This window comes from Lontra canadensis, unplaced genomic scaffold (genome assembly GCF_010015895.1).
Source record: "Lontra canadensis isolate GAN:19392208 unplaced genomic scaffold, GSC_riverotter_1.0 scaffold2, whole genome shotgun sequence".
Classification (NCBI taxonomy): domain Eukaryota; kingdom Metazoa; phylum Chordata; class Mammalia; order Carnivora; family Mustelidae; genus Lontra; species Lontra canadensis.
The window spans coordinates 17833392-17857422 of record NW_022630996.1 but is presented as its reverse complement, the minus strand read 5'-3'; the positions used below and the strand labels follow the sequence as shown (position 1 = coordinate 17857422).

Here is a 24031-nt window from a genome sequence, read left to right as displayed (position 1 = left end):
TCACTAATATATCCATTTTATTATTGTCTATGTGCCCTGACATACTGCTGACTAATACTATTAGTAGTGTGCTTTGCTTAGGGGGATACAAAGATAATTAACCTTGTGCAGTTCACCCAGAAATATTTGTTACCTCCAACTTTTTGGTAAAATTCAGGTACCATCTGTGGTAATGAACAATGGCCTCAGTGCTTGTCAAAGAAGGCCCAGCATCTGACACTTGGAATGTTTATTCTTCCTCTGTTATCAACTCACTTGTATTGATTTCTACAAACACACACACACACACACACACACACACGCATATGTCTGATTACACTACCATCTTTTCCCTCTTTTCTGTGTATGGTTGCTTAAGATAAGAAAAAAGAAAAACATGCATTTTTAGAATCGAATAAGTGATTCTAGAACTTATGAATAAATACCTTGGAAATATTTGAAAGAACAGTGAGCAGGTAGAGAAAATAAATGGCTAGCCAGCCAATTCCTTGACCCCTTAGTGCCTATATTTTGGATGCTTCACCTGCATCAGATTCTTCTGCAGAACAGCCAGCCCCTACCATGTTCCCTCCCCCTATTATTTTAGGATTCCCCAACGTATCTCATTATTTAGCAAAAGTTGCTCTCTCTCTGTGGCAGCAGCTTTGTCACCTTCACCAGCTCTGGCCCCCTTCAGAGAGTAGTCTGTCCTCTGTGTCCACAGCCCCCTGAGAGCAGCTCATCGCTTCCACTCATCCTGCCCATTGTGAGAATAGAATCTACTCCCACCATCCCAAAGCTACAGGCGCTACTCCCTGACCATGACACGTTAGCGTTAGATTACAAAGTAGCCAGAAAGTACCGCACATACATCTTATCCCAACACCGATTCCTTATCAAGAAAAAGAAAAACTAGGTTGAAATTCCAAGATTTGGAGATCCTCCAAACTGAACCAACCAATCACCTAGGATAGACCAGGGACCTTGTCTCATTCCCAAGTATCTAGACTTCTGGGTAACATGCCAACTTGTATTTTCTTTTAATTGCTAGATACATATATTTAGAGGCACACAGAGGAAGGCCCTCTCAAATGGTAAGTTAACATGAATGATCACCCCTTCCCCAAATCCCTATTTCTTTTTTTTTAAAGGTTTTATTTATTTATCTGACACAGAGAGATAGAGAGATCACAAGTACGCAGAGAGGTGGGGGAGGGGGGTGGGGGGGCAGGGAAGCAGGCTCCCTGCTGAGCAGAGAGCCGGATGATGCCACCCCGGAACCCTGGGATCATGACCTGAGCCAAAGGCAGAGGCTTAACCCACTGAGCCACCGAGGCACCCCCCAAATCCCTATTTCTAATCATAAATGATTATGTACCCAGGCAAGTAGTCCACAAAGACACAATTATTATTATTTTCTTTTTTACTATGGAGATTGTTTTTTCCTTTTTCCATTATTCACTGTATTCATTATTTTTAGTCAGTTCTCATGGATAATCCTCTCTCCTCTTTATGAATGTGTTTTACTTTGATTTTATGAGCTATCCCAAACCCAATACCTCGAAATAAATTAGCAGCAGCTCTAAGTTTAAAGAGCGTCATTCAAAGCCAGGAACCTTCAAGACTGAACTGGATATATGCTTACTAATTCCTCAAGCACTTTTGAATTATGCCATCTTCCTCAGCACAGATCTTCTTATCCCATAAATACCTGTGCTTATGTGCATTTCCCTTTCTCTACTATGTGATTCCTAGATCAGGGATAAATATTACCTTTTGTTGTATTCCACTCGGACCACATGCCTGACTTTAACAGGCACTTATGAAATGCCTGGGGAAGGACTCACTGAATGACTGACTTATAGAAGACATAATACCATTCAGGCACCATGTTAGACAATTTTTATAAATGATCTGATTTAATTCTCATAATACTGGAAATTAGACATTATTGTCCCCAATTTGCAGATGAGAAAACTGCCACTTAGAAAGGGTCAACAACTTGACAAAGGTTACAAATCTCATAAAGGAGAGCTCTCATTTGAACTCAAGGCTGTCTATCTTAAAGTGTGTCCTCTTATTCACCAGGACTGGCTCAGCCCTGTGTGGTCTCGACTCCTCTGCCTGCCGTGTTTACCACGTGACGTTCTGTTGTCATACAGCCTCACCCTTTCCTTTATGTTTTGCCCCTGGCTGCATTGTGGAAAGGTTGAGTGGTTGCAGTGGAAATCCTCTAGCCTGGAAGGCTAAGTGGTTTGTTACCTGGCCCTTTACAGCTGAGATGTGTGCTCTCAGCCGTCAGATATACTGAAGGCGCAGACCACAGGGGCCAGAGGGATAGGGGTGGGGGAGGGGTGGTAAGCAGAGAATCTTGCCCCAGTGAGAGAAGTGGTTTCTATATTTGCTGAATCCACAGTTTTCTCCCACTCTTCACTCTAACACAACTGGGTTATTATGGGATTGTACAACTCCCCCACAAGGCCCTAATTTAAATTCAAACTGCCTTAGGTTAGTTAACGGTGGTCTTGTCCTGTTGCTGCCACAGCCTTATCTCCTATCCATCCCTGCTTGGTGTGATGGTTCCCTCATTTCCAAAGCAGCCTCTGATATTTCAAGATGAGAACTATAGAGAGCCAAAACTCTTGTTAAACAATTAATTAGACTTTCAAAGGGCAGAGATAAGGTAATCACATTCTTGAGCTCTCAATGTAAAGTGTGAAGACATTTCAGAACTTAGTAAGCCTTTCTCTTCTCTTGGGTGTCTCTTTCTCCCCTACATCTTGTCTTCCTCCCCCCATCCCTCCACTTAACTCCTCATATACGCACCTTATTGAATGTCAAGTATTTGTTACGTTAATTAAATAAAAGTCAATGCTCCTTTCTTAACATTAAACCAGGCATTTAAATATGTTAACATCTGACATAAGTTACACAGACGAGGTATTTTTGCTCAGGCAAAGGGCCTAGAGATTAGCTGCTTTTGTTGGAAAGACTCAGGGTCTTTGGAAGATGGGCAGGTCCTTCTCTCCCACTGCTCTTTTTATGAATGATGACTTAGGAGTAGAATAAATATTCCCTGGGAGAAAATAAATTTGGGCTGCATTCTCTTTTCTGTAAGATCATTATTAAAACATTTCTGAGATTTTTAGATAACCCCAAATAAGGTCAAAAGGCAGTAAATTATGACCTCCATGAAATAAGGAAGGTGTTAAATTTGTTCACTACCGTATTCTACATTACCTAGTACAGTGCCTGGTATGTAAATATTTGTGGATGTGGGGAAGGTAAGCAGGTGGGAGGAAATGACGCATTTTGTATATTATCACACTTGGTTTCCAGTAACGTTTGCTAGGATATGTTTCTTTCTGATACGACTCTGGGAAAGAGAATACCCTATTTCACATCTTGATAGATGAAGTTTGAAGGAGCATGGCAGAACTCCGCACGGGGCAGAGGTGTCCTCAAGCAACACACTGAAGATATCAGAAGATGGTTTGGATGTCCTCCATATCTGCAGGGCTGTGAGACTAACTGTACTGGGACATACCAGGAGAAGCGAAAACCAGCAAAGGGCCTCTCCAGCAGCAATCCCTGAAGAGTCTGGCCTGGAGAGGTTTTGCTGCTTTCCAGTGCATGAAAGCAGTTCTGTGACAAGAGGGACAGATTCATGGTAACATGTATTCAGTGCTGCAGATTCTCAGGATTATCTGGGAGAAGCCTGGATGTTCTACCAGTTGAGAATAGGGAGCCCACGCACCTTGTGTTCTGTGTGTATCGTGTGAGGCTGACTGCGTTAGTCACAGGTTGTTGAAGCCCAGAAGCTTGGAACTTCCATGTCACCCTCTATTGCCATTCTACACTGTGATCTCAGTGGAAAACAATGTGCCAACATCTCAACGAATCTGTTACCAATTCCTTCTGCCCAAGGTATGTGACAGACTAGCCAGAAATCATTGGCTTGGCTTGTCCCTACCAGGGTGCCTAAACGCCTACATTTCTAGCAGCTCACCTCCATCTGTTTTTATCTATCTATATTCATATACATATATTTTTTGACTATGAAATATACTATACATACAGAAAATGGAACAAAACCTAATCAGACAACCCAAAGAATTATTACAAAAGAGACCCCTGTGTTATCACCACATGGGTCAGGAGATAGAGCGCAGTTGGCATTTTCAGATGACCGCTCTGTACCCCCTGACCCTCATGGATCCTCCTGTACTTTTCCGAGTCACAAATCTCTCCTCTCATCAAAGGAGAAGCCCTCTTACTTTTAAGACAACATGTCCTTGATTTCTGTTCTATCGTTTCAACCTAAATGTGCATCTTGGGTATCCTTAAGCCTTTTAGCTTAATTTTCCCTGTTTTTTAAACTTTACATAAGTAAATCAAACTTTTTCTTGTCCTATTTGAAGTTCATCTAATGGAATACGTTGATCTGTTCGGCTACTTTTGATTTTGCTTGTGAGAATCACCTTCACTGTTATGGTTGTATGTGGTTCATTTCTTTTCATTGCCGAATAGTGCTCCATTACACAGACATGCTATAATTTGTGTATCTATTCTAGCATCGATGAACCTATGGTTTATTTCTAGTTTGGCTTTATGCACATCATTATTATAAATATTATTCTTTTAAATATGTCCTGATGCAAAGAGATGTGTATTCCAATAAGCATGTAACTAAGAATGGAATTGGTAGATCAGTTGGTATGCCTGTCTTCCAAAGTAATAGGTAGTGCCCATCTGGTTTGCATGGTTGAGCCAAGTACTCTCTTACCAGTACTATATGAGAATCTTTAAAGCTTCAGATCCTTGCAAATATGTGATATTCTCAGTATTATTTATAGATAGATTTTTATAGATAGATATTGCTATCTCACTGGGGTTTTAAGTTGCATTTCCTAGATTATTCATGGGATTTAAAATCATTTTCACTTTGTTTGTGAAGTATATATTCAAATGATATGGTTTTTCATTTTTTGTTTTTTGTTTTTTTTTTTCTGTTGGGTTGCAGCCTTTCTCTCAATCATCTGTCTTATTCTTTACTTAACAGGTATTCCAGAATATATATAAGCACTCCACTGATTACATATATTGCAAATAGCCTGTCCCATACTCTGGCTTGCCTTTTCACTCTCCCTAAATCCAGTAGGAGACGACTTATGTTAGGAATTGTCAATTAAACATAGGAGAAGTGGGAACTCAGAAAAAGTCATTTAAATGTAAATCTTGAATATACATTCATTTTTTTTCCCCCAGGAAATTAAGGAGGCTTCCAATGAATAGAACAAAATAAAAAGCTAAAGAGAAAACTTGACAGATCATACTTTGGGAGTAAGAGACATTGTGAAGGAAGAATGAGTAATAGAAAAGCAAAGGCTCAAACTTTGATAGCCATACTTAGAGGAGCTGTAAAAAAAAAGAACAGTGAGATAAGAAAGTTGAAGATTGGTCCCCAAAGCAGGAAAAAATTCAGGTCAAGAGAGTACCATTAATGATCTCAATGGCAGAACTTAACAGGCGTGATGTTTAATCTCATATGTCAACTTGGCTAAGCCCACAGGGTCCAGTTGTTTTGTCAAACCCTGGTCTAAATGTTGCTGTGAGGTATTTTTTCATTGTGATTAACATTTAAAAGAGTAGACATTGAATAAAGATTATGCTTCATGAGGAAAGTAGGTCTCATCCAAACTGTTGAAGGCTTTAAAGGAAACACTGAGATCCCAGAGAATAAAGGAATTCTGCCTCCAGACCTGCTTGGGATGCCAGAACACAATATCAGCTCTTTCCAGCCTGCCAGGTTTGTTGTTCACTGTCTTATCCTGCAGAATTTGGACTCACCAGCCCCTACAACTGTATGAGCCAATTCCTTAAGATAAATCTCTCTCTACAGATTTACACATTACCCGCTTTGTTTCTCTGAAGAACACTGACCAATGCACAGATGACCCAAGGTTCCAAACATAGCCGGGCAGCATATGAACAGAGATGGAAGCAAAGTTTATTGGAATCAAGAAAATTGAGTCAATATGATGCTTGGATTAATTTCAGAACAATTGAGGATAATGAGAGAAATCATGTGTTTATCACTGAAGTTATTGATAAAAATAAGTATTCTAAATGGGAATAAATGATGCCAATAAGAACTGGAGAGAACAGGGGCCCCTGGGTGGCTCGGTGGGTCAAAGCCTCTGCCTTCGGCTCAGGTCATGATCCCAGGGTCCTGGGATGGAGCCTCACATCAGACTTTCCTCAGCAGGAAACCTGCTTCTTCCTCTCTTTCTCTGCCTGCCTCTCTGCCTACTTGTGATCTCTCTCTGTCAAATAAATAAATAAAATCCTAAAAAAAAAAAAAAAAGAACTGGGGAGAACAGTATATAAGGACAGCACAGACCTTCAAAGAAGAGTGATTGTTGAGGAGTGAGTATTGATTGCAGAACAGGGTCTCAATGGAAACCAACAGACTCCTCCTTCTTGTCTCACTAATACAACTGAGAGAGCAGTACTCTCGACCAAAGAAAGTTTTCAAGAAAGGTCTGTTCATCACCTATTGAGTGATCAGTAGAATCCTGGGTATAACTAAGGAAAGGTAAAACGAGTCTTCTAAGAATTAGAAGTACATTTTCACTGGTTTAAGAAGTTTAAAAACAGAAATGATGTTGTGCAGTGGAGTAGAGCTGAGCTGGGTATCAATAAAAGTGAGTTTGGGAAGTTGTGGACAGAAAGGAAGAAAGTAGAAGATTGACAGGTCCTCTAGGCTATCTATCAGCTTCTGCGTTTACATTCTGCACTCCTACTCCCATCCCCCATAACACACCCACACTTACAGCTCTATGGTGTGAAGCAGAGTTTTCCAAAAATGAGCCTAAATACTCTTGCAATCATCTGAACAATAAATAGATCAATGTTTCCCAAGGGATAGGGTTACAGTGTTCTCCTCACACCAGAAGAAGGACTGCACTTGTCCCCAGATTCTCAGCAGCTGGCTTTCTCACATAACTACAGTAAATAGTTGACAACTAAACGCAGAATGCCTGTCATCCAAAAAAAATCTACTGGCACTGTCTTGACAGGTTGCTCATTCCCTGGCCCCATAAAAAGAGAGAGAAATTAGGGGCAATGTTCCTCCACTGGAATAAAAAACCGCTGTGTATCTAGCAGGAGTCTGCCTTTATCTACCTCTCAGGTGAGAGGTTGAAGGTCTCTGGGAATGTGTTCCTCTCTTATTGAGGTTAACTTGTAAGATAACCCAGTAAACCCTAGACCTTGCCCATGTCATTCTACAGATCCTTCTTGAGCTCTGTTGTACAACAGTGACCTGAGACAGGTAACAACCATCTTTAGCTTTGAAACCTTAATCTGTAAAACAGAAATTATGCCAACTACGATAATGAATTATTGTGAAGACGAAGCAAGGTAATGCATTTAAGATGCTTAACACAGGTCCTATTTTATATACCTAATAGAAGAAAATGTAGTTATGGCTAAAATAATTAAAACCAAGTAGACTCAATTTCCCAATTAAAGGATAATGCCATGGTTCTGGCCTCAACAAAAATCACTCTTTATATAACTGAATAGAAAGTGTCCATTAGAGTTGGGGTAGGGGCTTCAATTAGGAGTAGGGTGGCTGGAAAGGACATTAGTAAAAAGGGAGGACCTGGCCAAAAGTAGACCCACCTCTGCAAATTTATCCCACTAATAATTGTACATTGCATTTCTACTTATAAGAATGACCCAATAGCTACTTTCTGTGTGTGTGTGTGTGTGTGTGTGTGTGTAATTCATAAATATACCAAATATATAAGTAGATGTCTCTGAATGATCATGGGCAAATCTTTTACTATATGTCTGAACTCTGACAAAATGTATCTGTGTGTAACAGTTGCTGGATTGATTAAATATTTAGGGGGAAGGTGAGGATTTGTCTTCTGTTTAAGGTGACATGGACAGAGAACTGTGAGCTGGGAAAGTCTCTGGTTATTATAAGGAAGGTGTCCAGAGGAAAATACAAAAGATAAGCTCTAATTGTAGAGTCAAAACAAAGGCCAATTCTTGTGTTGGATCTGCTTCTGAATTTATTGCTACTGCTGCTAGGGCTGTCCCAAAGGAACAAAACTTCAGTCATGGGTAAGACAACATTAGAGGAATGACACAGCACATGGGCCCACTGAGGTGCTGTCTGTGTCCCTGTAGGGATGAGACCCGGGTCCAGCAAGGAAGAAAGTGAGCATGTGAGCAGGAGAGTGAGTGGAACCCATCAGCTTCTTCATCATGCTGCCCTTGTTCAAGAACAGATCTAGCAGGGGAGGAGGAAGAGAGGACCAGCCGTCACAGTTCTCCCTACAGACAACTCAAGAAATGCCATTCAATAAGAATTTAATCCCTTACACTACTCAAATCTTTGGGGCTTTTTAAAGTGCAAATTCAACCAGAAAAATCAAAATCTTATAAATCAGTGGATACTTAGCTTCAAATGTAAAGGAGTGGACAAAGCTTTTTCTCAATGGCAGTTGTAGGGTGGGGTAGGGAGAAGAACAGAGCTCTGGAATTCAAGGGAGTGGGAACAGACTAGGAGGAAAGGGAGCCTGAAGTGAAGGCAGAAGTAGAGGGCAACGTTGCCTACTCACAACGTGAGGTAAGGCTTTTCTGATGAGGAAGACCTTGACGTAGGAGTGGGAGGGCTAACACTCTGTGAACAGTAGTCAGCCCTACTGTCTATCACTAAAGTCAGAACAACATTTGGAGTATCAGAGTTTAATTTTCACTCCTCGTCTTTGAAGTTGTTGTAATTGGGTCAAACACTGGAATAATGGCAAATATACAGACTGGCTGTAGAATGAGACGTAGAAACAACAGTGAGGAAACGTCTCCTTGTTGAGTCCCAAAGGCCTCTAGATGTTACCCTCCAAGGATAGTGATTGCAAAGGCCACTCTCTATGGCCTTGCTGTCAACACAAGGTGACATGTGTCAAAGGTGTTGAGGAGGGAAGTGCCTGTCTTCAGGACAAAGTATTACTTTTCCACTTGGAAGGTGTGTTCAATATGCCATCTTGGGAAGATTGAACTCTTCTAGCAGTACATAATGGAAACATACTATGGCACTGAGCAATAAACTGAGAATATTTCAGAATCCCAAAGACCACACTCGACATTGCTTCTCTTAAAAGCAGAATATAGAATTTCACACTGCTCTAACTGGAAACAAAACAAAACTGCAATTTTTCTCTATCCCCTACCACTGTAGAGTTCCTAACTAAATTTGAATTTAGTTAAGATTACTTTAACTGAGTTATTCCTTCAGGAGTTGATTCCTACCAAATGTCAAATCCTGAAAAACTAAAATAATCACCTTCCAAATATCAATCTTGTAAAACAGATGTAAGATCAGAAAATTAGTATAGGTCACACTTTTATGGGCAAATTCTTTTCACAGCCTAATGCTTTGTGTATTTAACTATTCTCATTAATTTATTTTAGCACAGAGAATGGTGTTCCCCTCCCCTTGCTTCGGCATCCAAACCCTCAACAGGGAAGAGCTGGAAGGAAAAGTAAATAACTTAATAATCACCTCAAACTTCATTAAAATTAATTAGACATGCCACCTCCCTTAAAGAACACAACAGTCATTCTACTGGAATAACAAATGACAAAACAAAAATAAATGATCAACACAAGTACAAAAAACCTGCTAATTTATTGGAGGCTGGTGGATAATAGGAAGTGTTATATTAACATTATTCCTTTGTGATCCATTTTCAACCATATCTTTTCATTGGCAATGCTTCTTTTCCTAATTTTAAAAGTAATAAACATCCTTTTTTTTTGAAAAACCAAGGAGATAGAGAAAGATACAAGAAAACAAGGAGAATTAAAAATAAAGCTGCCAACCATACATTGTCATTGGAATATGGCAACATTCTTTTCTCAGTGTTTTGGCATATGTAAGTACTACATGCTACCCCTGTATATGCCTTGCATTTTATACTTACAGGGATGCTCTCTGTTCATTAAATTATTGTAACCTAAATGCCTTAGTACATTCCATTTTATTGCCACTGGTGTGTTGTTTCCCCCTAACATAAAAAGCTTTAATAAAAATCTTTATGCACAAATACTTTTTAATTTCAGATTACTTGTTAGAGTAAAATTCCTGGAAGCAGTACTTCTGAACCAAAAAGTAAAAAGGGAATAGCTGACGAATTATTTTCCAAAAACTTTACTTTAGAACCTATTTCATCTTTTGCCTGCCATCTAAAAGAGGACTCTCATCTCTGTGCCTGCTCATCAACCCAAAAATATTTCTTCTGGATATACTTTCTAACTCTATAGGTGAAAAACAGTGTCTCAAGTTAAAATACGTTTAATTGGTTGTTTCTAAAGCTTAAGAATTTTCACAAATAGTCAAGTGTAGTTTCTTTCATGAATTCTTTGAATATGTTTTTTGCTGATTGATATTTGGGAATTCTGAAAGAGGCTGCTAGAAATCTGCATGGCTATTGTAAAAATTCAATATATTAATTTTTTCTCATATTTGAAGCAAATATTTCTCTCAGCTATTTTTTTTCAAAGATTTTATTTATTTATTTGACAGACAGAGATCACAAATAGTCAGAGAGGCAGGCAGAGAGGAGAGAGGAGGAAGCAGGCTCCCTGCTGAGCAGAGAGCCCGATGTGGGGCTCGATCCCAGGACCCTGGGATCATGACCTGAGCTGAAGGCAGAGGCTTTAATCCACTGAGCCACCCAAGCGCCCCTCTCTCAGCTATTTTTGAACTTGTTTATAGTGTTTAAGCTTCTTATCTAGTTAAAACTGTACTTTTTTTTCTCAGTTCCTCTAAGTTTATAACATTTCCTTCATTTCTACAGATTAGCTATGCACTACCTGTATTTTTTTTTTAAATAACTGATTAGTGGTTTGTTATTGCACATAAGATCATGATCAGATCCCACTGGAATTATATTGTTTTATGACTTGAGGTGAGAGTGAAGTTTGAGCCTTTAAAAAATAGGAAAATACATTATTTTCCCTACTACTTTATGACCCTACTTTTTTTCAGAAATTCAATTCTAGTATATCCCAGAATCTACTCCTGTATAAGCCAATCTAATTTTACTCTTTTTTTTTTTTTAACCGTATCCATTATTTTTAATGTCCAGCATTTAGAATACGAGGGCCAGAGCTCTCTCCCCACCTCAAGTTTATAAGTTTTCAATTGGCTTGTGAGGCCAGTAGGGATACTTCTTCTTGTCTAATTTGGTTTCTGGGAAGGCTTCATTCAGGTCCTCAATGGTCATCTGATCAAACGGAATTATGTTCCTTAGCTTCTCCAGCTGTTTTTCGTATTCCACAATCCTGGCCTTTGAGAGAGAAAAAAACTCAGCACAAGTTTTCACATCTTCTTTTTCTTCAGCGTCCACCTGAACAGTGTATTTATCCTCTGGCACAGGAATCTTCAGGGCATTGAACTTCTTCTCAAAGTCATCTACCAAGCCAGCCTTCACCACATTGGCCTTGTAGTAAGCCCAGTCGATAGCAGGGGGTTTCTCAGGGAGAGTAGCCAACTTGGAGGTAGGTGTCTCATTCCAAGATTTCAGGGAGTTAGCAATGGCCTTTTGGTTTCGGGGTATGATCTCCCCAAAAGCTACCCAGTCAATGGTTTTTAGGGCAAGTTTTCACCCAGCATCTTGAGATCCTTCACCGACCCTGGCTGCCCAGAGTCCACAGCAGCCTAAGTTTACTCTTAATGTTGTCCACAGATTTAAAAAAAAAAAATACTTGCTTTTTAATTGTTATTGTTAAAATTAAATGAAACTGAAACTTGTTAATGAAATTAGCTAACAAAATTTTCCACTGCTGACCAGATATTATAAAAACACACACACACACACACACACACACACACACACATTGAACCTATCATGTTTAATGGTGCATAGATTTTCCCAAGCTGGATAACTGTGAAATAGAGTGTAACCAATGATTTGAGTGTAACTGTGATTAAACTTTCCAATGTTGGAAGACACTTTTAATGGGAGCTATTATCTATATTTATAGCAGTTTCATTTTTTACTTCAGCTGTTTCTTACTCAGTTTTTCCTCCTTTTTTTTTGCAGTTGATTTGCAAAGTATTCCATTAATGGTCTCATAACTGTCATATCTATGGAAAATTCTTAGCATGCCTTAGAGTGATCAAGAAAACTCTTGAGTGTTGAAATGTACTAAGTCTTATTTTAGATCTCTGTTTCTCATCCAGGTTCTGCTTAGGCAAACCTAGTTAGATTTAATGATGCTATCATGCATTCGCTAGCAAATTATATTAGTCTGGGTCAGTCAGACCCTTGAGATATGTCTGTCCCTCTAGGTTCCTTGCCTGAACTAGATGTCCATGCAATTCCTGTTTAGCTCCAAAGTCCAGCCAGAGGCATTTAAATTGGCCAACGATGGTCTTTTGCGTTGACAGTGTCATGGATCTAGAGGCCTAAGCTAAAAATTGAGAGACAGAATCTTTGTGGCTCTATCTAATGCTGACCCCCAGCCTTTGTCTGCTTTCCGGGACTTGCCTCATGGATCTCCTACGAAAAAGTCATGATTTTCAAGGATCTCTTCATATTTCTACTAGGATTGCCTGGATGGGGTAACTCTTCAGGAGCAGGTAGGGTGGGGTAGGGAAGAGAGGGATTAAGATGACTATATTCAAGAATAACAAGTTCTAGGAAGAGAGACACATCACGATGCATCACAATAAATACTGTTAGTAATACATGAAAATAGTGCTATGTTATTTAAGATATATTATCATTTAAATGAAATAAGAAAAGAAAACAAAAATACCCAGGCTAATATCTTCTATAATTTGGGAAACACCTACTTTCCCCCCCCCTCTCTTTATTTATTTATTATCATGTTATGTTAGTCATCATAAAACACATCATTAATTTCTGATGCAGTGTTCCAAACAACACCCAGTGCTCCATGCAATACGTGCCCTCTTTAATAGTCACCACCAGGCTTACCCATCCCCTCCCCGCAAAACCCTCCATTTATTTCTCGAAGTCCACAGTCTCTCATGGTTCATCTCCCCCTCCAATTTCCTTCCCTTCACTTTTCTGTTCCTTCTCCTAATGTCCACCATTTATTCCTTATGTCCCACAAGTAAGTGAAAACATATGATAACTGACGGGAAACACCTCCTTTGTGCCAAGAACTATATTATGTACTAGAGACACAAGATGAAAGGATATAGTCTCTGTTCCCAAGAAGCTCATAGCATGGCAAGCAGACTGACTAGGAAGTAGTTTAAGAGCTGTGAGAGGGAAGCAGGGAAGGATAGGGAGCAGATGGGATGGATGCCTAGCTCAGACTTTATACATCTGGAAGGCTTCCTGGAGATTGTGAGCTATGAACTGGATATTAAAAGAAGAGAATTTCAAACAGACGAAATAGCACATTAGAAGGCTCAAAGCTGTGAGAAAATAGCCTATTAAGGGCCCTGTGAATATTCTAGCGAAGGTCTTAATGGTCAGTGGCAAGAGACGAAAATGAAGGGTTTAACGGGGTCAAATGATTAAGGTTCTTATATGTCTTGCTAAGGATTTTGGATTCTATTCTAGGCCAATGGGAGGTATTGAGGAATTTAAGTAGTCAGGGGGTATGCTATGATTTGCATCTTGGAAAGATTTCTCTGGCTGTAACCATGTCATTGAGGAAGGATGGGAGACACACTGGCATAAAGAAAATGAAGGACTATTATAGCAACTCAGAAATTCTCTGACTGTGAAGAAAGACACTGAAGAATGAAAGGAGGCAAAATATGATTGTGGATTATATGGTTAAGGAGACAGAGATAAGGAAAAGCGTGAAGGCATGTCTAGGATTTCCCAGATTTCCAGCTTTGGCAGCCAGGTAAAATGGGATGGCATTCACAGTGTGAGGGAGATTTGATTGAAGATGGATAGAATTAGCTCGAATGACTTGCCAAATGTTCCAGTGGACGTGCAGGGCTGGGATGAGGATGAGGAGGATGAGGTGAGTGGGTCATTCAATTGGATGCAAATAGTAAAGACGGGGGAAAAAAAAATCAATGACCAGAATAAATACTACCCTAATCAACATGTTTTAAAAATAAAAATTAAAGCAAAAATCCATGAACAAAATATCAAAATCTTAAATAAAGGCAAGATTAGTAACAGTATCATGCCACCATGAGGAACAAGAGGAAAACCAGGGACCTGGATTCCAGCACCAGGAGGCAGTGGTGACAGCTGAGAGCAGCGGGGAGCCCCCACTCCTTGAAGGAAGCGACTGGGAAAGATCAGATAGTGCCCAGGTAGGCAGAAAGCTTAGAGAAGGTGGATTTTTGGTGGGCTTCTTTTCTGTTTGTTGGTTGGTTTGTCTGTTGTATCATTGAGAAATAAACATGAGATATTTAAGTATACATCGTGTACATTGTGAAAGAATCCTTCTCATCTAGTGATTTAACCCAAGGGAGGTATTTTTATTTATTTATTTTCCTTTTCCTTTATGGGAGAAGGAACTTGAACATGTTTATTTTCTGAGGTTAGAAAAAGCTGGTGATGGGGGAAGGGCACAGAGAGCAAGAAGTCATAGTAGCATCTAGGCTGAAGGGGGCAGGGCAGAGGGAGGGAGCTGAGGATGGGGAGGGACTAATTGTGGACAATTTAAGAGGAAAGGGCTGCAGAACAAAGGGGGCTTCCTAATTTAAGAACTGAAAGTGAAGAAAAGTGCTTTTACCCTCTGAGTAACTCATCAGCACATTTCTCCTCCGTAGGCCATTCACTTTTTATTCTGAAATGTTTATAACATTTACACACACCTTTCTGCATTTCTCCCCATCCCCCAATTTAGAGGAATTAGTATGCAATACTTATCCGCCTGTAATCTCCGTCTTTTTTGAGTATCAATCAGTAGTTACTAATGTGAATATTCAACAACGGAAGAACAAAGAAGCATGACAAACACTGTTTGAGGAAAATGCTAGAAATGGTGCTTAAGGGCAGCTCACATCACTTCTAGAGTGCTCTTGCCCAACCTTCAGACAGGAATTACACTCCTGGCTACAATGGCTGCATCCCTGAGTTCCCCACAGTCTGCACCTTAGAGCAGTTTTCCCATAAAACATTTCTTTTATTTTAGTAATAAAATACCTACTAAAAAGGTGAAAAACACAATGCAGGAAAATGCAGTAAATATTTGTTATTCAGGGAAGGAAGTTATTCCTTCGTGCACTGCTATTGTTTGAGCTAAATTCCAGAGGTTTTTCCTAATGGAGCAGAATGCAGAACTACCCCCCCCCCCCCCCGGAACTGCTTCCCCAACATGCTGAGGATCCAGGCTGTCAAATTAAAGGAGTCTCCGAGGCTGGTGCTTTTCTGGTCATTTTTAATTAGGCAATACTCTGGTGAAATCCTCACAATTAATCTAAAGAGTTGTTTTTCTCCTACAGTAAACGGAAAGGGAATTTTTCAAGTATATGCAGTGTCTTGGTCTTTGTTACAGTGTTATTTAGAAGAGTATGCTAGAGTGATTGAAATATGACAAAATTGTTCCAGAAAAAGTTTTAAAAAGCTAAATGAGCATAAGAAAAACTAAACAAGTGAACAAAAATTTGTAGGAAAATTAACAAAGGACTGCTTATCTTTTATAATATAGTGTTTTATCAATATTTAACTTATATTACAATTATTTTTTAGTTGCATTTGTGTCACAAAACACCCTAGGCATATCTGTGGATATACTAATAACTAAACATATACTAAGCCTTTCTACCTGTGAGATTTATTTGGGAGAGAATCATATTTTTTCTTCTACCTGAATGACACAGACTTGTCTGCTTACTAATGCTCTCTTCTGCTGATGCTACTACAACATTAAACCTTTCCAGACCAAGCTATGTTTTTCATTAATTTAACAGTTATTGACTACCATAAATCAATGACTAAAACAATGAAGCAATGAATTAATCATTAACTGTAGATAGATTCTATGAGCTACATATCTTCATAACCCCAATAGAGCCTACTGTGGTGCCTGGAACATTAGCAGGTCAACTAAATACTGAATTATTAAATATACATGTATTGCACAAGTTGAAATACATTTATATTTACTTCAAGAAATTCTCCCTAAATTATAATTTCAGCTTCTGAGGAGAAAAACCTGGTCTTTAAAACCTTCATAGACATTTTTTTTTTCCTGGTAGAAGTAATAAGCTTTCTTTTGAAGTGGTGGAAGAAACTAGTAGATGATTTCTGAATGTCTGGTTTTATAATAAGTCAGGTCACTGTCCTCAGGGTTTAGCAATCACTAGAACCTGAGGGACTTTTATCTAATCTTAACCCTGCACCTGACTGCCAAGCAGAGCTAATCACTTAACTTCCAGTGAGTTAATGGGTTCATCTGTAAAACACGATTGCCATCAAAGGACTTGAGAGGGAAAGACTAATGATGGAATGACTGGAATGACAGGAGATTTAAAGATTCAACAATGCTATCAAAATTCATGATGAAGCCATTTTCCATACTTTCCCTCAATTGTAACCGTACTGCTTTTATGACGATTGAATGCAATAAAAATAAGCTTATAAGAGCTCTGTAGTGCTGTTTTGTATCTGCTGGGTTGATGCCAAATGTAAATCCCCTTCCTTTCAAAAATGTAAAATGTGAAGCACTTGGAAAATTCATGATGATTTCATTAGATGCCCAAGGAATCTGGATCTTGATAGACAACCTCCACCCCCACCCCTGCACACATTATTTTGAAAAGGGCTGAAAAATAAGAGCAATTCCTATATTTTTTAACTTCTTCCTCATCTATTTCCTCTTTCATTTTTCTATTATATTTTGAATTTCACTTTTATGTTTCTGCATCTTTGTGACTTTCTATCCCTAAAGCAATTGGAAGGTTTGTGCAGGCTCCTGGGTGCCATTTTCAGTGTCCAATGAGGTTCTCCCTTTGGTGTATGTCAAACAATTATTTGCAGGCTCCAGATAAAGAGCCAGAGATCCCCAGAAATGCTGTAAGCCCTCTGGGGGCTTGCCAGCCTGAGCTAGCTGCATCCTTCTAACTGCAATGCATATTTTTCAGGGCAATGATAAATATTGGCTCAAAGGAGAGCGATGGAAAGTATATCTAAAAGACCTAAGATCTAGATGTATTGAAAAACAGATTTTTTTTTCCCCAGGCACTATAACATCTGTTCAAGGTTAGAAAGCATCACTTACAAGCCGATGGAAGATGTTAGCTGAACTGATGTTGGGTCCACAGTGAGACAGAAGAACATCAGAACCAAGACACACATTGTTACGATAGTTAGTAGGGTGATGTTAATCATCCACTTAACTTCACAGTGATTATAATATGTGGGAAGTTGGTGTAGAGAAGTCAGAACAAATGCAAATTCACAATTTCTAGACCACTAATAACATAAAAAGCTATTTCATGGATATCAGTATCTGATATAAACCATGTTGGGTATAAAAGAAATCAATAATTCAATTAATGAAAATAAGGCTGAAGACTGTAAAATGGAATATAGCATGGCTCTACATTTTAGCAATCAACGATGGTAGTTTTAAGAAAGCTTCTTTCTACAAGAGCTAAGTAATCATTTTAATATATCACTTTGAAATATTTCTTAGCACTTTCTCATTCATTAGCTCACTTGAATCTCTAAACAACCTTATAATAAAAAGTTACTATAGCCTGTATTTTAGAGTTTAAAAAGTTGAGAGAAAGAAATTACTAATGTGATGAGTGTGGGAAAGGGGCCTCAAGAACCCCAGTTCTGATTTAGTTCACCTGGCCCAAGGCCATTCTCACATCAAGCTCTAACAATATCTGATAAAATAAAAATGTCTATTACATTTATTTTTAAGCCGTGTACAGTCAAAAAAAGAAACTACCTAAGCTCTCAGATGCCTGAAAACCAGTCCCATAAAATTTAATTTTTTTGGCCAGTCATAAAACAATGGAGGACATAATACCATCTTCATCCTCAGAGACTTTAAGTATTTATGTTCCTAAGGAAAAGCTGCATCTTAACCTAAGAATAGTACATTTTGTTCCTATGCTACATTTCCCACATTATTTCATTACTGAATTTCTCCTTTATTTCCTTCCTTCCTTCCTTCTTTCCCTCCTCCCTCCCCTTCTCCTTCGTTTCCTTCCCTTTTTTTTAGTAAACATGTAGGTGTAACTAGTAATTAGCAAGCACTTACAAGGCACTGGGCAGTGTGCTAGGCTCTCCGTTGTAAACATTTTAAACTATAGTAAGAGAAACAGGAAGCAATGAAATGAGTCAGCTATTCTGGGGATCTGTTTAGTCACAGCTGATGCAGCTGCAGGCCTGGAGTGTTGGGCTGGGCCGCCTTGTTTTCCAACCACACGCAGTGCAGATAGAGAAGAGCACAGTGGCTGGTCAGTTCCCACTGTCGGCCCCTTTATAGGTTTTACCTTAGTTAATGACAGTGAATATATATGTAAAGGGTACGTATTAATCTTTGTACCAAATATGGAAGGGACCTCAGAGATTTCTAGTCTCATGGTTCTTAAATCCAACCAGGCACCACAGGCATGGGTAGTTCTAATAATGGATGGACTCTGGAGCTCTACCAAGGAAATTACTATGTACAAGGAAAAAGTTTAAAAAAAAAATCTGTTCTTTTGATAAAGTCTTTCAGTGATTGCTAAGTAACCTGTTTAAAATGACATTGGGAAATCTTTAGACCATAATCCACTTTGATTTTTATTATTTCAAGATCTAAAATCAAGTCCCAATAGCCAGGTTTTTTTTTTTTTTTTTAAGATTTTATTTATTTATTTGACAGAGATCGTAAGTAGGCAGAGAGGCAGGCAGAGAAAGAGAGAGGAGGAAGCAGGCTCCCTGTGGAGGATAGAGCCCGATGCGGGGCTTGATCCCAGGACCCTGGGATCATGACCTGAGCCGAAGGCAGAGGCCTTAACCCACTGAGCCACCCAGGCACCCCCTAAAAGCCAGGTTTTATGAGCAAGTATTTAGTCGTAGAAATACCGCTCGAAGTAGAGAATTGCTATCCTAGTCCCCATAGCCAAAACCCCTGCCCAGGAGACTGGAAGATGACAGAAGTAAACAGAGTATGCCAGGGTAGAGATATCTGGACCCCTCTGAGGTAAGCTGAGAAGATGAAACATGGACTGTCTCACCCTCATCCCCTGCTAATTGTATGGTCATGTAATCCTGAAGCCAGCAGTTGGGCCAGTGGCTTCCTGATCTCCCAGCTCCCTAATGATACAGATCTGGCCGGCCAGTTCTGGGATGGTGTTCTTGGAGTCACTTCTGAAGGCCCAACCTGGAGCTTCCCTTCTCAAGCTCCTCCAAAAAATAACTATAACCACCAATTTATCATGTTAGATTCCCTTCTGCTAAAAATAGAGTGTTTTCTGTCATCTGTCAAAAAGTGTTGAGTGATGAAGACCTGAAGAATGAAAAGGAGCCATCTGACAAATCTGGGAAAGAGAATTCTAGGCAGAAAAATCAGGAGGTGCAGAGGGTAGTGAGGCTAGGAAAGGACTCGGTGTGTTCAAGGAACAAAAGAGTCACTGAGTTACCGTTGGGGGGACAGAGTGAACAGGTGGGAATGGGAAGGATGACATAGAGCTGGAGAGAGATCAGGACCCTAACAGTGAGATCAAGTTCAGATTTTTTTCATAGAAAGCCAGCAAAGAGTTTCAATCAGATATGACTGAATACTAAGTGTTACTCTGAATGCCTTGTAGAAAAAGAAAGCAAGGTGACTACTTTTAGAGCTCTTGGAGGAGGAAGTGGGGGAGGAGGAGGAGTCAAGAGAAGGAGAAGTTAAAGGTGAGTGCTCAGCTTTTAGCTGAATCAAAGGATAGGTATGGTACAATTCACTGAAATGGGGATTCCTGGGATAGAATAAGCTTGTGTTCAAGGCATCAATTTTTTTGCTTTTTTGTTTTGTTTTGCACAAGTTGAATTTGAGATGCTAACTGGACATCCAAGAGGCTATGCCAAGGAAAAGTTATAAATAAGAGTCTATAAAAGAACAGTTTTCCATCTAAAGACCCTCATCTAAACCAGGTCAAATTGTTTTAGCACAAGAGTCGGCGGGGAGGGGGGTAGGAACCCTCTGAGCACAGTACATCCAAGCACTTATTTCTTATGTTGGCTATTATCAAAGACCATCGGCAGTTCTAGTCTATTAACCCCACAACTGCAGCCCCTGTGCTTTCCCTAGAATTCACGAACACTTCCCTCTGACCCAGTAAGGTCTGGACCTCTCCTGCCTACCTATCACTAACAAATAATGAAATTGGACTGTCCTGGTCATCTAAAAACCTCCTGCTCTGTTTACTTCATACTCGCAATCCAGAGTAGTAACCCTGAGACCATAAGCTCACTATCCTACCTAGAGAAGCCAACTTGGCACTTCTTTCATTTAAACACATTTACAACCTCACTAGACACCATGTCCCATGACGCCAACCTCCTTACTGGTGTAGAAATCTGCCTAGCCCATCCCATTTGCGAGTTTTGTCACTATAACCGTTAACATTGTTGTGGTAGTGCTTGTTTTTATGAGTGCTATACGTTGAAAACTGGCTATATTAGTCACTCTTTGAACATATACTTTATCTCCACCTAAATATATTTGTCATTAGATTGGTGATCTAGGTGATATTGTCACACCTATCTCTATATTTATATGTGCATATACAGATATTTGCACACATGCCTAAAAATACATACATACATACATACACATATATATGTTATAGTAACATTTTGTCATGAATGTATTATTTGAATTCATAGCCACTGAAACATGTGAAACTATTAAGATTTCACTAACTGAAAATATTGGAGAGCCTCAAAATATTTAAACATTCAAACTTTAAGATGAAATCATTTGTTTTAAAAAAGAAAAATAAAGAAATAAATATCTTGGCATATTTATTCAAGAACGGCAGCAACTGAAGAACTATGTCCTTTAGGAATTTTCACTATATGGACTTCAAACTATTTATTATTGTATAGGTTGTCTGGTTTGTTAAAATCTAATGCAAATAAAGAAGACCCAAGTAATCATTAAATATATCACTAGGAAATGAATTTAGATAAAAGTTCCATTAAGATAGGAGAAAACAAATGGTTGCAAGAGTTGATATTAAATTTAATGTTGCTAATGTTTAGTACAAAGAAGATGTATGCAAGTAACATCTGGGTGGTTTTTCTTTTTGTTTCAAAAAGATTCATGTAAATCTGACAGAAATTGCCTATTGCATTAGGAAAATTTATAAAGTCGGTATATAAGGTTTTTCCATAGAAATAGAACCATTAGGGTGTGTGTGTGTGTGTGTGTGTGTATGCACATACATGTGTTTCAATACACATATTTGTTTTTTTAATAAACAAGTTTGTAGTAACTTGGAGCAGTTAGATTCTTTTTTTTTTTTTTAATTTATTTGACAGAGAGAGATCACAAGTAGACAGAGAGGCAGGCAGAGAGAGAAAGAGAGAGGGAAGCAGGCTCCCTGCTGAGCAGAGAGCTCTATGTGGGACTCGATCCCAGGACCCTGAGATCATGACGTGAGCCGAAGGCAGCGGCTTAACCCACTGAGCCACCCAGGCGCCCCTCAATACACATATTTAAATGGATTTATTATAAGGAATTGGCTCATGCAGTTACAGAGGCTGACAAGTCCCAAGAGCTGTAAGGTGGGTAAGCAAAACTGGAAACCCAGGAAAGCTAATGGATAGTTCCAGTCCAAGTCTGAATGCCAGAGAAGCAGAAGTGATGGTATAGTTTCACTTCAAAGGCTGGCATGTTCAAAATATAGGAAGCCAATATTTCGGTTCAAGTCTGAAGGCAGGAAAAAGCCAATGTCTCAGTCTGAAGGTAGTTAGGCAGGAGAAATCCTGTCTTACTCAGGGGAAGATTAGCCTTTCTGTTCAATTCAGGTTTCAATTGATTGGATGAGGCCCAACCACGTTAGTGGGAGTAATCTGCTTTACTCAGTCTATGGATTTAAATGTTCATCTCATCCAAAAACCCCCCACAGCAACACCCAGAATAATGTTTGACCAAATATCTGAGCACCTCATGGCCCAGTTAACACAAAAAACTGACCATCACGGTAGGCCAACGTTCTCTCAGAACCTTTTGTTTTTGCTCAACCTCTATGCTAAAGAAAAAATTAATGAATAATAACTACCATAGAGAGTACAAACTACTCCAAGTTTGTTTCTAAGAACCAATCTGTGCATTCTCATATCTTTACTTCCAATGCTTCTGTTATTCATTATGCTCAATCCATTCCCAATATCTTCTGTGTCTACTACAAAAATAAATAAAACACTCATGAAGAACTTGGTCCTTGTTACCTCATGCCTACCTGTCAGCCCTACTGCCAATCTCTTTGTAACAATCCATTACTAGATAAATCTTCACAAACATGTCACCATAGCCCTCCCCAGCCAGGAACCTATGATGACAGTGGACGGCTCACCAGAGCAGCAAAGGCAAATGAACTTTCACCTCTACTAAGAGACTACAGCCATTATGATACATTAGGCATTTTTTTAGTATGAGTTAAGTCCCTCTACTCAGTATCAGAATTTCAAAGAGGAGTCAGAATTATAAGCAAACTGGAAGCAGTAGGAGTTACTTAAATGGTACACTGGGTGTGCATTCAAAGTCCCAAGGGTAGTTTGACAATGGCGGCATCCACTTAGAGAGCTGATTCCGTGCCAGACGTTGTGCCCAGCTGTTTACATACATCAAGTCATCTAATTTTCAAAATAGCCTTATCAGGGAGGCTCCCTCATGATCTCCATATTATACATTAAAAAAAAAAATACAAAACAAAACAAAACAAACAAACGAAAACCTAAGGGACAGAAACATTGAAAAATTTCCTCGAAGTCACTCATTAAATGGTATAACCAGGCTTTGAACCCAAATGCTCTGGCCCCAGGGCTGTTGCTTTTGACTGTGAAGTTCTGCTGTAAAATGTACTAAAGAAAGGTTTGGGAGCCTGAATAAAGAGTGTTCCAGAAAGTGACTTGGAGGATAAGAGAACTCTCTTTTTTAAGTATTTGTTTGTTTCCATTCTTATTTCCCCAACACCAATACTCTAAACTTGAGGACAGGTTCTTATCCATTTCCCACAGCTGAAAGCTGGATCTCCCCGGCCCACATGCACCAGCTCCTCGCTTTTCTTGTACTCTTCCTAGCCCTCCATTGGCTCTTCTTTTCCATTTCCCTTATGGATAATTGCAGCCAACACTGATTTTCTCTCTTCTGACCACCCTGTCAGGTTATTAACTGAGCATATATTTTCACAGTTGGTCATACTTCAACTCTATTCTCTAATATTTTCACTTGCCTAAACCCTATCACCTGAAACAGATTTTATATCACTTTGTTATTATATTTGTATTCTCTAAGTAGCCGACACATAGTAGCTGTTTAAAGATAATCTGTTTGACACCCCTGAATTGGATTAGGAAACATTTACATTTAGACACACGAATTTAATAAGCACATTGGTTCTTCCTTTCTAAAAGGCCAGCCTGATTTCTTTTACAAAACAGGTTTTTCCCCCCTCTTTTCTTATACATAGTCAGTCTTAGACTCCTGACTTTTCAGTCTAATTGGCCTAATTTAAAAATCAAGTTGGCAGCAATATTTTCTGTAACTATCTGGAGTTATGAAGCGGTTAGCCAGAGAAATGTATTTGACAGCTAAGTTATTTCTCTACAGAAATGCACTGAAATTTAGAAAGAGATCAGTTAGGCTTGTAATATCTGCTATTTTTCTATAATACCTTTTGCTCCCCTGTGGCATCAACTCATGTTATTCTCCCAGCGCTTCCAAACGTGTGTGTTGCTAGAAAGTACGACTTCATGATGCATCGTGCCCAACATTCCAGTAATCCTTTCCTAGGTACCCCTGGGGGAGGCTGGTTCTCACCTCTACCCTCTGTCACACACTTGGTTGTTCAAAACTTCAATTACAC

General features: G+C 39.2%; 1 protein-coding gene and 1 pseudogene across 4 annotated transcripts in view; both read right to left on the bottom strand.

Moving 5' to 3' along the window:
- GRM8 (glutamate metabotropic receptor 8) overlaps nt 1-24031 on the bottom strand; it is a 723861-nt gene that overhangs the window by 188676 nt on the left and 511154 nt on the right. The gene's annotated exons all lie outside the window — the stretch shown is intronic.
- On the bottom strand, nt 11175-13059 carry LOC116872697 (annotated as a pseudogene).